This window comes from Dreissena polymorpha, chromosome 1, assembly GCF_020536995.1.
Source record: "Dreissena polymorpha isolate Duluth1 chromosome 1, UMN_Dpol_1.0, whole genome shotgun sequence".
In the NCBI taxonomy this organism is placed as follows: domain Eukaryota; kingdom Metazoa; phylum Mollusca; class Bivalvia; order Myida; family Dreissenidae; genus Dreissena; species Dreissena polymorpha.
Window position 1 is genome coordinate 106669963 of NC_068355.1, and position 13430 is coordinate 106683392.

General features: G+C 36.2%; 1 protein-coding gene across 1 annotated transcript in view; it reads left to right on the top strand.

Annotated features, from left to right (window-relative positions):
- The window catches only part of LOC127865199 (uncharacterized), a 43622-nt gene extending 35343 nt beyond the window's left edge, over window positions 1-8279 (top strand). Inside the window, exon 6 of the mRNA XM_052405191.1 lies at window positions 8148-8279. The gene's annotated coding sequence lies outside the window, so the exon portion shown is untranslated. The remainder of the gene's footprint in view (window positions 1-8147) is intronic.
- The last annotated feature ends 5151 nt before the right edge of the window (window positions 8280-13430 follow it).

A 13430-nucleotide genomic window follows, 5' to 3' on the forward strand; every position in this document is an offset into this window, starting at 1 on the left:
ATGGGTGCGCGCTATACGTGGAAACCTACGGTATATAGTGGCAGTTTTTCCTATTTGGCTATAGAGAAACCTTGTAAACACTCTAGAAGTCACAATTTTTGCCCAATCATCATGAAAGTTGGTTAACACATTGGTTTTATTGATATCTTGGACGAGTACGACAATGGTTCGGATCGGTGAAAAAACATGGCCGCCAGTGTGCTCGGTGAAAAAACATGGCCGCCAGTGGGCGCAGCATTTTTCTCTATATGTATATAGTGAAAACGTTAACACTCTAGAAGTCACATTTTTGGCCCAATTTTCATGAAATTTGGTCAGAACATTTGTTTCTGTGATACAAGAGTTGAGTTCAAAAATGGTTTCAGTCAAACCTTGTGATCTAACATTATGGAAGTCACATTTTTATGCCCCCCTTCAAAGAAGAGGGGGTATATTGTTTTGCTCATGTCCGTCCGTATGTCTGTCCATTAAATGGTTGGTTTCCCAATGATAAGTCAAGAACGCTTAGGCCTAGGATCATGAAACTTCATAGGTACATTGATCATGACTCGCACATGACCCCTATTGATTTTGAGGTCACTAGGTCAAAGGTCAAGGTCACGGTGACCCGAAATAGTAAAATGGTTTTTGGATGATAACTCAAGAACGCTTACGCCTAGGATCATGAAACTTCAAAGGTACATTGATCATGACTCGCAGATGACCCCTATTGATTTTGAGGTCACTAGGTCAAAGGTCAAGGTCACAGTGACCCGAAATAGTAAAATGGTTTCTGGATGATAACTCAAGAACGCTTATGCCTAGGATCTGACATGAAACTTCATAGGTACATTGATCGTGACTCACGGATCTATTGATTTTCAGGTCAGTAGATCAAAGGTCAAGGTCACGGTGACCCGAAACAGTAAAATGGTTTCCGGATGAGAGCTCAAGAACGCTTATGCCTTAGATCATGACAGTTCATAGGTACATTAATCATGACTTGCAGATGACCCCTTTTGATTTTCAGGTCACTAGGTCAAAGTCAAGGTCAAGGTGACCCCAAATAGTAAAATGGTTTCCAGATGATAACTCAAGAACGCTTATGCTTAGGATCATGAAACTTCATAGGTACATTGATCATGACTTGCAGATGACCCCTATTGATTTTCAGGTCACTAGGTCAAAGGTCAAGGTCATGGTGATTCAACTTAGAAAAATGGTTTCCGGATGATAACTCAAGAACGCTTACGCCTAGGATCATGAAACTTCATAGGTACATTGATCATGACTTGCAGATGACCCTTATTGACTTTCAGGTCACTAATGCAAGGTCACGGTTACTTGACACAGTAAAATGGTTTTTGGATGATAACTCAAGAAAGCTTACCCCTAGGTCATGATACAATATAATGGTCAAGTTGATAGAATTTTCTTATTAAATCAATCAAAAATGGAATTTATCATGAAGATGTTTTGAACATCTTATAACTTTGTTATCCACCTGACATGTGTGCATTATAATCATTGCATCTTTTTAGCTCACCTGATTGCTCAGGTGAGCTTTTGTGACCGGTCTTTGTCCGTCGTCCGTCCGTCCGTCATCCGTCCACATTTGTTCGTAAACACTTTAGAGGCCACATTTATTGTCCGATCTTCATGAAACTTGGTCAGAAGCTTTTTCCCAATAAAATCTCGGTTGAGTTCGAAACTGGGTCGTGCCGGGTCAAAAACTAGGTCACTAGGTCAAAAAAAAGAGAAAAAACTTGTATTTTCACTGTAGAAGTCACATTTCATGCCCAATCTTCATGTAACTTTGTCAAAATGTTTGTCTTAATGATATGTTGGTTGAGTTCAGAAGTGTTTCCGGTCCGTTGAAAAACATGGCCGCCAGTGGGCGGGGCAGTTTTCCTTATTTGGCTATAGAGAAACCTTGTAAACACTCTAGAAGTCACATTTTTTGCTCTATCATCATGAAAGTTGGTCAAAACATTGGTTTTATTGATATCTCGGATGAGTTCGAAAATGGTCCAGATCGGTCAAAGAACATGGTCGCCAGTGGGTGGGGCATTTTTCTCTATATGTATATAGTGAAAACATGTGAACACTCGAAGTCACATTTTTGGCCCAATTTTCATGAAATTTGGTCAAAACATTTGTTTCCTTGATATGAGAGTTGAGTTCGAAAATGGTTCCGGTCAGTTGAATAACATTGCTGCCTGCCCAATCATCATGAAAGTTGGTCAAAACATTGGTTTTATTGATGTCTCGGACGAGTTCGAAAGTAGTCCAGATCGGTGATAAACATGGCCACCAGTGGGCGTGGCATTTTTCTCTATATGTATTTAGTGAAAACATGTGAACACTCTAGAAGTCACATTTTTGGCCCAATTTTTATGAAATTTGGTCAGAACATTTGTTTCCTTGATATGAGAGTTGAGTTCGAAAATGGTTCAGGTCAGTTGAATAATATGGCTGCCAGGGGGGGGGGCGGTTTTCCTTATTCGGCTATAGACAAACCTTGTAAACACTCAAGAAGTCACAATTTTTGCCCAATCATAAAATTTGGTCAAAACATTGGTTTTATTGATATCTCGAACAAGCTTGAAAATGGTCCAGATCGGTGAAAAACATGGCCGCCTGTGGGCGGGGCATTTTTCTCTATATGTATATAATGAAAACATGTGAACACTCTAGAAGTCACATTTTTGGCCCAATTTTCATGAAATTTGGTCTGAACATTTGTTTCCTTGATATGAGAGTTGAGTTTCAAAATGGTTCCGTTCAGTTGAATAACATGGCTGCCAGGGGGGGGGGGGGCGTTTTCTCATATTTATATAGTGAAAAAAGCTTATGAACACTCAAGAAGTCACATTTTTTGCCCAATCATCATGAAACTTGGTAAAAAGATTGGTATTATATATATCACATAATTAATGCCATAATTATTGCCTTTAGATTGTCCAAATTTTCATTATATTATACAAAATCCTTGTAAACACTCTAGAGGTCACAATTTTGTTTAAGATTTTATGAATCTTGATCATAATATTTGTTTTTGTAAGCAGAGTTTGATATTTGGTAAGGGGGGTCAACTCAAAATAAATGTCACCAGGTCAAATCTTACAAAAACAAAATCACTCCATATGCCAGTGTTTTGGTTCAATAATGATTAAACTTGACCAGGATGTTTGTCTGGACAATATCTATAGGTCAAGTTTGACTTTTGGTAAAGATTGAATAAACCGACTCCTCTCAGGTGAGCAAACTAGGGCCATCTTGGCCCTCTTGTTTAAAGATGTTTGTGGTTTAAAGTTTGTTTTTTTGTTTTGGTAATTAACACAAAGCACTAAATTGACCATTTCCAGACAGACTAACAGTGGGCTGACCTTGAAACAATGCAAGATGGAATGTAATTCATTTGTTTTTTTTTGTAATTTTAAATCTTAAAGGGATGGTCAACCACGACGACATACAAAAGAAAAGTTGTAAAATACCGTATTTTTTTACAATTATTAGTTTATATTGATTAAAATAATACAACTGGTATATAACATTACTTGAAAAAAGTTGTAAAGTTTTAATATTTTCAGTATATTTGGTAATAAATTTTACTGGGTATGTCTACCAGGTAACTTATTAGTTAACTATACATAACTGCCGTAGATTGATCATCATCGTTACGTGGTAAACCCAGGAACGCAAATTGTGCATGCATAGTTAATTGTATAAATCTAATACAGAAAATGATCAATCTACTTGCGTTTTGCTGTAATTTGTTGGTGTGTGAGCTCTGGTCAACAGGCTGTGTTAAAGAAGACATTAACAATGGATATATGCTACTGCTGATAAAGGGTTCTAAAATATACAGCTACATGTACCAAATTTAGGTTTGGAATGTAAATTGCTAACTGTTGGCTACATTGATCATGACTCACCAATGACCCCTATTGATCTTCTCGTCACTAGGTCAAAGGTGACAGTCACAGTGATTCAAAATACAAAAATTGTTTTTCAAATGATAACTCAAGACACTTTCACCTAGGATAAAGACTTCATAGGTACATTGTTCATGATTATAAAAATACCCCTTTTGAATTTCAAATCTCTACATCAAAGATCAACATCACAGTGACTCAAAACAATAAAAATTGTTTCTTTATATTTACTGACAATGCTTATGCCTAGATTCATGATCTTCATAGTTACATTGATCATGACTGGCAGATGACCAACATAATGTTCAAGTCACTAGGTCAAACGTCTTAATAACAATGACTCAACACTTTAAAATGGTGTCCAGATGACAACTCAAGAAACCAAGGTCAAAAGTCAAAGTCACAATGACTAATATATTCATATTCACACAATGGCTGCCATTACAACTGACAGCCCAGATGCAGGCATGCATGTTTTACAAACAGCCCAATACATTTGGTAAAAATTCAATTAACACACTCTTCTCAGGTGATCGAACTAGGGCCATCTTGGCCCTCTTGTTTTTGTTTGTATTGGGAGCACATTGTGTCAAGGTCACCATAAATCACTCTGGAAAAAGACAGTTTTGACCTAAAATCATTGGGCTCACACAATATTTTTCAATTTAATAATACTAAATTGCTTGATTCATCTATACAAAGTTAGTGTTTTATTTCGAAAAAAAAGAGCAAGAAATAGGCAAAAACCAGAAAAGTTCATTGTTTGATCCTCTGACAGGTCTTGTTAATGTTGCTAACCTTTGAAGAGGTCATTTGTATATAGTCTGCAGGGATTTCAATAGATTTTAAAAACCAGGAGTCAATGACCCCTGGACTGAAATTTTGAGGAGTCAAATTGAAAAATGCTGGGGTCAATTTTAAAGAGCATTAATTGCGTTTTTGTCTGTATTATTCAATTTTTTAGATAAAAATTATATGCTCTAAGCGTAACACAATATCTTAAAAAGTTATACTGCTTTATTAAATCACAATACCATGATACATAACACAACATATTTTAATGAATTGGTACATTAAAATCTACTTCCTTATAACACATTTAAGTCTTTTAACACATTGAAGTAATTTAAGATATGCACCGGTAGCACCTTTTCATCACATATTTATCGTCATTATATTATCATCATCCCTATGATAGCTTTTCTAACAAAACACAATCTAAATGCATGGAACATCTAGTATAATATCTATTACTGTTTATCCGAATACTATACATGTCCGAAATATGTTAACTTAAGAATGCCTTGCCTGTAGTAGTTTTACTTTATTAATCCAAATTTTTCTTGTTGTTATCTGGTTTAACAAACCTTATCAAATGTTTGTTAAATCCAGTTAATGCTTTCTCCATTACTGAATCACCATTACTTGCAATTTGAATCGCCAGCTTTTAATTGAACGCGGGTTGAATGTTACGTCCGCCATTTACAATGTTGAAGGTCATGATGTAGCACTTTAATTCTTCTCAGATAATTTATATCTAATCGAGGAATTGTGTTTTCTCTATGTTTATGTGTAGTATTATGACTTGTTAGTATAAAAAATGAAATGTGATTCCAGTTTATATAAGATGGGTGTTATTCGTAATTATCGGTGGATTAACAAACTGACAAAACTCGCTGGACTTACTAGTGGATCTACGTAATTAATAGACCTTGATCAATTTTGTTTTTTCTTTAATTACTTTTGCCGACTTTCTTTAACCTTGCCGTCTGCAAAGTCTGCAAAAAAACCTGCAGTTATCGGATGGTCAATCAATTACCGCGTAATCACTGCTGCTAATTACCTAGATAGTGCGCACGTACTATTAAGACGGTGACATGTGTATTGGAAGAGATAAGATAAACAAAGCCCGGGGTATTCCCTCGATTTTAGACCAAGTTTCAAATACTGAAATATTAATTTCAATTAGGAGCACTGCGGGATTTATTACCATGGAACTCGAAATGTAAACTGACTGAAGCACGGGTAAAATTTTCGATGCGTCAAAATGACGCACGGCAGAAAAAAGGGTTGCGTCAAAAATGAGTCATTTTTATTTTGCTCGCGTCAAAACGCAGGATTCTGCGTCTATTGAAATCCCTGGTCTGGTTCTTCCTGTTAATTAAACTACATGCATCATAAAGTAATGGGCTCGTTATACCCCCACTAAACGAAGTTTACGTGGATATATAGGAGTGAGCTTGTCTGTTGGTCGGTCCGTGTCCGCTCTCTAATTCAAGGAGTTTTCATCCGATCTTCGACAAACTTAGTCAGAAGTTGTATCTACATGACGTCTAGGCCAAGTTCGAACATGGGCCTTGCGGGGTCAAAAACTAGGTCAAGGGGTCACTTAGTGCGTTTTAAACATTAAGCATGGTGTCCGCTCTCTAATTCAAGTAGTTTTCATCCAATCTTCACCAAAGTTGGTCAGAAGTTGTATCTAGATGATGTCTAGGTCAAGTTTGAATGTGGGTCATGCCGGGTCAAAAACTAGGTCACTGGGCCACTTAGTACGTTTTACACATTCAGCATAGTGTCTTCTCTCTTATTTAAGTAGTTTTCATCCAATCTTCACCACACTTGGTAAGAAGTTGTATCTAGATGATGTGTAGGTCAAGTTCGAACATGTGCCATGCAGGGTCAAAAACCAGGTCACGGGGTCACTTAGTGTATTTTAAACATTGAGCATGGTGTCTGCTGTTTTTTGTGAAGACAATATGCAAAATATTCAAAGTCAATGCGGCATGTTGGGGTATTTGTCACGTCTGTGACAAAGCTCTAGTTGTACTTGAAATACTTCAGTTTCACGCATATTTTTAAGCAAACAGTTTGTTTAAGAAAATGTTGCTGTAAATCTGCCAAGCACCCAAAATTACCTATTATGCTGCCCTCTGCACAATATTTTTTATGCCCCCTTTCGAAGAAAAGGGGGTATATAGTTTTTGCACTGTCCGTCAGTCTGTCTGTCTGTCTGTCGTTCAGTCACACTTTTCGTGTCCGCTCTCTAATTCAAATAGTTTTCATCTGATCTTTACCAAACTTGGTCAGAAGTTGTATCTAGACAATATCTAGGTCAAGTTCGAATATGGGTCATGCCAGGTCAAAAACTTGGTCACAGGGTCACTTAGTGCATTGCAAGGAATTAGCATGGTGTCCGCTCTCTAATTGAAGTAGTTTTCATCTGATCTTTACCAAACTTGGTCAGAAGTTGTATCAAGACAATATCTAGGTCAAGTTCGAATATGGGTCATGCCGGATCAAAAACTAGGTCACGGGGTCACTTAGTGCATTTCAAGGAATTAGCATGGTTTCCGTTCTCTAGTTTATGTGGCTTTCTGATTTATTTTGATATTCTAAGACATTTTTATGTCCTCGAATGAGGGCATTATAGTAATTGGACTGTCTGACAGTCTGTCCGTCACACTTTGCGTTTAGATTTCGAAAAATGCTCATAACTTCTATGTCGCTTCAGATAGCAATTTCATCTTTGGCATGCATGTGTATATGGACAAGGCCTTTCCAAACGCACACAAATTTTGACCCCTGTGACCTTGAACTTAGGGTCTGCATTTAGGTTTTAAAATCTGCGTTGAGGTTTTGAAAAAAAAAGCTCATAACTTCTACCAAGCGTTTATAGGGGGCATAAGTCATCCTATGGTGACAGCTCTTGTTTAATGGCTGTTTCAATTGACATTTCTAAGCAAGATTACATAGAGGATACTTGTTGGATTCGGTGGATTATCGATTTTAATTCACGAGTGATCATAGAAAATAATATTTTCACGAGTGGCGCAGCCACGAGTGAAAATATATATTTTATATGATCACGAGTGAAATAAAATCGATAATCCACCGAACCCAACAAATTTTCTTTTTATTTAATGCCTTTTTTCACAGTTTATATACATTGTTATAGAGTTTAGCTAAAGAATTTCGCTGGGAAAATGACGTAATTTTGTCAAAAAACGACGTCATTTAACATAAACAGTGAAAATTATCGATAATTTTCACTGATAATTTTCATTGTTTGAAACAGTGAAATTTTCAGTTTTAATTCACTGATATTTCTCTATAAACCACCGGAAAGCATAAAATAAAATACTACAACTTTGTTTAGATATTTCAGTATCAGATGAATATGCTTTACTTTGTTTAAGTTGTTCGCAAGATCTTCACTGTTTCTGTTTTCAGATTAGTAAAGAATGGCTGATTTGTTTGGGTTTGAGGAGCTTACAAATGAAGTCTCTGAGAGAAGCAATCTTCAGGACAGTCAGCCATCTGTAAGCCAAGGCGTGGAGGAAAAGAAAATTTTCCAGCAAAGGATCTTATTCATTGATGCATCAGCGTGCAGTGAAAACCAAGTCATAGTGCCTATTCTTGATCTCACAGGAGTTAAAAAATATAAGGTCCTTGCTAGGCAACCAGTAGACGATGGCCCATCTGCTAACAGCAGTCAATCTGGAGCCTCAGGAAATGAAAATAGCACATCTGTATCCCAACAAGACTCTGATTTACAGAAAGAACAAAGAAAAGAAAACATCCTTGTGACAACTGAATGCAATCATAAAAATGCGGTCAAAAAGAAATTGCATACACATAAGGAGTTGAATGCACCCATTAAAAAATCATTGACATCAAAAAAACATGGAACAAACATTTTCAAACGCAAGTGGCTTGTTAAAAACAAAATGAATGAGCTTAAGTCAAAATCAAAAATAAATAGAAAACTTTGGAAAGATAAAGCAGTTGAGTATGAATTTCATTCTGACTCTGAGACAAAATGTGATATGGCTACCATGAACACTGGAAGATCACAGAGTCTTGATAACAGGCTTATTAGTAATGAAGACAATTGTAGAATTGAGGTTACTGAAACTGCATTGAGCAGTAGTTTAAAACCAAAACAGTGTATTGTAAAGCTTAGAAGAAGTTCATCATTAGATATATTATCCAGAAAAAAAGTGTGTGATCTCAAGTTGGAAGGTGTCCCATGTGAAAATGTGATGACTGAGAAAACTGTGCATGAACTCTCAATGGTTGAAAATAATGTTGAAAAGCTCAGAAGAGCAGACAATTCTGATGCACTTAAGCAGAAACAAATGGTTTATGACACTGACATCGATGTTAGAAAATCAGGGAGGTTAAAATCAGCAAAATGTGCCTCCCGGTATAGAGGCGATTATGGAATAAGAGCTCAAACTTACACTAAATTGATCAGTCAGAAAGTTAAGGAAAGTATTGACAGTGAATCTGATAATGTGAGCGGGTGCAATAGTTTCAATGAACATGCAATGATCAAAAGTAAAAGTAGCTCAGTGTTAAGTAGATTAAGTGATTCAGGAAAAACTGCACAACGAAATCCAGAATCAGGATCAAATGGTAAATTATTTAAAGCAACTAAAGCAATGAAAAAACATTGGTCATTTAGTAAAACTGTACCTAATGTTCAAGAAGACAATGTCAAGGATGTAAATAGCTTGTGCACCACAAACTTTGAAGAAAGTGCTCACAAATTATCTAGCTCTGAGATATTTTCTCTCTCTGAAGTGCCTTTAAACAATCCTGTAATATGTGATAAAAATGTTGTAATAGATGGATTACCTCAGGCTTGCAATAAAGCAAACTTGTCAGGAGTAGAAAGCATGCTATCGATTGGTTGCAAACTGTGCTGTAATTGTTGTCATGCTGATAACTGTGATAATTCTTCTCGTCATACCTGTGCTGCAACCAAATATGTTCATGCTATTGGAAAATCTGTGCACAAAAAAGAAAACCAAAAAGTGCATGTTAGAAAAGTCAGCATGCCAATGGAACCAGATCTTTCTTGTTATGAAGGGTCACCTGAAAAAACTGACATGGATCGTATGGAAGGTCTAGCAAAACTGAGGCAAAAACTGTTTGAAAAGGCTGGTGCCAACGTTGAAGAGGCGGACAAAACATCAAAGACATTTGAGTGTGCTCTGATTTCATCAAAAAGAAAAGAACAACAAGTGACTGCTGAAATGATTGCCATTGACTCAGCATATGAACAGAAGTTTAGGACTTCTGGTGGCTGTAGCGAGGAATCTGAATGGTTTTCAAACCCTAAAGCAGATCTTGTCGGCAAAGAGATCCTTGAGGAAGTATCAAAAACATTAGAAAACTTACCCAAAATAAAGATTGGATCTAAAATCAACCAAAAAAATGACCTGAAAGACTTGGTTATGTGCAAGAGAGTGGATAATGTGGTTAAAGATGACACTAAAAGCTTTGTCAATTGTAGCTTGGAAAGTTATGACGATTCTGAGGAAGTGAAAGAAGACAAGCTCTGTAATACAAACATAAAACCATCAACAAGGAAGAAATCTCAGCCACACCAAAAAACAGCTAAATGCCATGTGTGTGATCAAACATTTAAGAACCGGGACCTGCTCAGGAAGCATTACCCATGTAGGGTGCGCCAGACGCGAACATGGGTGCAGAATAAACTGAGACCACATAGAGCAGTGAAAAGAACTGAACCTGCCCCTAAAAAATTTGTTTGTCAGTTGCCCAAGTCAGGAAAAGAAAAGTCAAGGCCAATGTTGCTGACATATCGAAAAACTAAATTTCGAAAAGTAAAAGGGAAAAGAAGACGTAAACTGTACCATGTAATACAAGATCTTATTCAAAAAAGAAAAGCACAAACTTGGCCTCATTTAAATGTTGTATTTGATGATTTATCCTTTAAGGAACAATGTATGTATAAGGTTGGCTTAATATGTGTTGGAGATGCTTTTCAAGGTTTAGACAATTATGCTGCTGAAGAAATCAATCTGTTTGAAGAACACAGAGCTTTAGAAAGGCTTGTTAATAATGTTTCAATGCCCGCAGACATTGACTGCAGTATTGAATGTGTTTCTTATTTGGAAAGCAGCGCAATCCAAGAATGTGAAACTTGTATTACCAAACAATCTGAAACTGGCACAATTCAAGTATTTGAAACAAGCTCACAACATGAATTGAAAACTAACATTCCCCAAGGATTGGAAACCAGCCAAATCCTAGAATCAGAGAAAAGCACAACAAAAGAAACAGAATTTATCACAACCCAAGAATCTGAAACTAGCTTAACCCATGAATTGGAAACAAGTTTAAATCCGGATTTTAAATTTGGAACCAACCAAGAACCAGAAACAAGCACAAACAAAGGTTCAAATCTGGAATCAAGTATCCCCTTAAGTGCGGACCAAAAAATAACATTTGAAGAACAATATATTGCAACAAAGACTGTCAATGGCATTGATACCCAAATGTTCTCACAATCAGAAAATAAACAGGAACTTGTTAGTAGTATCTTGAGTGAAATAAAGGAAACTAATGTTGTTGACGGTAGTGAGTCTAGAGTAAAAAATGATGTTGAAGTTATTGTGGAAGACAATTTGAATGGTACGACAGAAATGATGGCAACCAATGAAGAAATCATTAATTCATTATGTGCTTGTGATACTATTTGCAAGGGAGCTATTCACAGTGAAAACAAACCTGATGGTTTTCTGTTTCGATATGTTCCCCCATTAACTGTTGAACACACAGAAACTATTGACATTGTGCATGATTCATGTCCTGATTCAAATGTTGGGTATACTAATGTTGAGGAGAACCAGGCTTCTACAGACTTAAATAAAAGGGAAGATGATATGCAAAAGTCACATACATGCGAAGCAGACTTACAAATGACATCAGATGGCCATGAATCATTCTATTTCACACAGTGCGATGAGCAAATAGTTGAATGTGTTGTTGATGAGGTACATATAGCTGAATGTGTTGTTGATGAGGTACTATGTGAGGAAACATCTGAAAAATCATATACATATCAAGATAAAATAAACAAGAATTCCTTGTTAGAGGACAACATATGTCAGACTGTTGCCAGCAATGAAACTATTCATGCCACATGTCAGGAAAATTCTGAGCAATTGTCACATTTGCTGGAAAAAACTGAAAAAACTTTAGTTCAAGATTCTACCAAAGAAATAAAAATCTTCATTTCAAATGAAAATGGAGGTGATGATGTCATAGATGATGTCATAGAACCAAAAAAAGATAACATGCATGTGAAAGGAAATGATGTGGTTGTTGATGTGGAGCAACACAACACACTTGATGACTTGATGGCCATTTTGGATTGTGATGGTATGGAAGATGGTCTTAAGACAACTTTTGAAAGTTATGGAGAAGCTTCTTGCTTAAAATCTTCCTATATCAATGGTGATTCAAGTAATTCTAGTTTAGAGCCAACACAAAATACCCAACATAGAAATATTGGAATGCAACATGAAGACGTTGGATTTGTATACTGTGAATCACAAGATAGAGGTTTCAAAAACATGATCGATGATGCCAGCAAAAGTTCTGCACTAATTACAGCATACGATGAAATTGCTAATGAAACAGCAATTAAAGCCTCTGGCCTCAAGATAACAAATACAATTTCTGTGGAAGAGATGCCAAATATGGAGATTAAGGAAGACTCTATTTATTCTAGCAGTGATGCTAATTCATCTACTAGTGTGCATTCAACAGTGCATGGTTCTAATATGTTAAGTGAGAAATCTCACAATTCTCTGAAAAATGCAGCTCCTTTTTGTTGTGCTGATGACAATGTAAAAGGGATTACACCATATGCAATGGCTTCTATTCCAGAGTGCAGTCAAGATATGAATTCTGTGGAAGAAGCTTTGGCATATAATGGGAATGCAGAGATTGGACATACACTTGAGAATACTGCTGTGAATACAGAATTTCGTGAAGATTGGATTCCTTTAGCGCCGGAAGATGTTTTAAAAAATGTATGGAAAATGGGTGTTGAAAAGGAGACTTATGAAACCAAACAAAGTGAAAGTAGTGAACTCTGCAGCCTGACTAATAGCAATCAATTTAGATTGATAAATGAATCCCCAAATGCAAACATTTATAATGTTGAAAAATGTGATACAAAAGCTAGCCAAATACCTCGGTTAAACCCAGATATTTTACAGACTGTAGGACTACCACCATTAAAAATTCCTAAAAAAAACAACACCAGTGCTAAATCAAGTTATAATACTGGTTTCAAAAATGCAGTAACAGAATGCAATAAACTTAAAAAATATAAATTTGAAATTAAGCAAGTTATTGTTGGAACTGAAATGAAAAAATCTCGAAAAATGGGTGAAATAAAACCCAAGAGACATAGAAATACCAGAGAATCAGAAGCATGTGAAAAAATGATGATCCAAAATGCAACTGAAAGTGGATTGCTCAAAAGGAATACACTGAATGAAGAAGCAGTGAAAGAGTCAAATACTTTACAAAACTTTTCAAGTTCTCTATCACACACAGAATGCATTTTACATAAAAACAGCTCAATCAGTACATCTATGAGTAAGGCATTAACAGAAACACATAAAATAAAAAATATACAGACATTTATAAGTGAAGAACCATGTGTTGCTTCCAATAACATAACAA